The following is a 996-nucleotide window of genomic DNA, read 5'->3' as shown; positions in this document are numbered from 1 at the left end:
ATATATATATATATATATATATATTTTTTTTTTCATTTCAAGGTTTCAGCTCAGAGCTGCGAGAATTCACGAAAAAACAACAGACGAAGACAAGTGGTGTAGAAAACAAACAGATGTATTAGTATAACGCTCGGGAATTGAAAAAGTATTAACGTTTCGAGCCTACGCTCTTCAACAGAAAGGAACAGAGGAAGAAACAAGAAGTAGGACACAGATGCAAAGCCTGTAGTTTCACATGATTACTGGTTACCTTGCTTCAGCCAGACACTAGGTGGTGTTCATATAGTACATGCATTTATCACTGTAATCCAATAATGTATAGATGTCTCTTTATGATGACCTCATTTGTCATCTCATCTACTGGGAATCTTATGGCAATGGAATAGTGGTGAAGTGTGCAGACAACCAGTTTGAAGTGCGCAGTAACTCACAACTTTCATCTGTCACTAAAGCCACCTTGTTTCTCTCCTTGTTTCTTTCTGTGTTCCTTTCTGTGGAAGGGCATAGGCTCGAAACGTTAAAGACTTTTTCAATTCCCGAGCGTTATACTAATACATCTGTTTGTTGTCTACACCACCTGTCTTTGTCTTTGTTGTTGTTTTTTTTTTGTCAATTCTCCCTATATATATCACACGCTCACGTGGTCGCACCAATTGATCCTGTTTCCTCTCATCACCCACTAACTTTCTACCTTTCTACACTCTTTTGGACTTTATTCTGGACTTTCTACACTCCGGCTGCACCTCTCCTGCTTATGGATTACTCTGGACCTACCTATACATATATATATATATATATCTGTAAAAATATGTGACACTTATTCGGTAGCCATGATAAAACTCCGAGTTTTGGGTGTCGGGGTGGGAACCCACGCCAACATCTCTTCAGTTATCCGGCCATTTAAAATTCCTGTGAATTCACATATTTTTACAGATAAATTCCTCTATTTACATAATATCGAGGTCTCTTTCTTTTGTTGTCCTTTCTATCAATATA

Source organism: Octopus bimaculoides, chromosome 26 (genome assembly GCF_001194135.2).
Source record: "Octopus bimaculoides isolate UCB-OBI-ISO-001 chromosome 26, ASM119413v2, whole genome shotgun sequence".
In the NCBI taxonomy this organism is placed as follows: Eukaryota; Metazoa; Mollusca; class Cephalopoda; order Octopoda; family Octopodidae; genus Octopus; species Octopus bimaculoides.
This window is presented reverse-complemented; position numbering follows the sequence as displayed.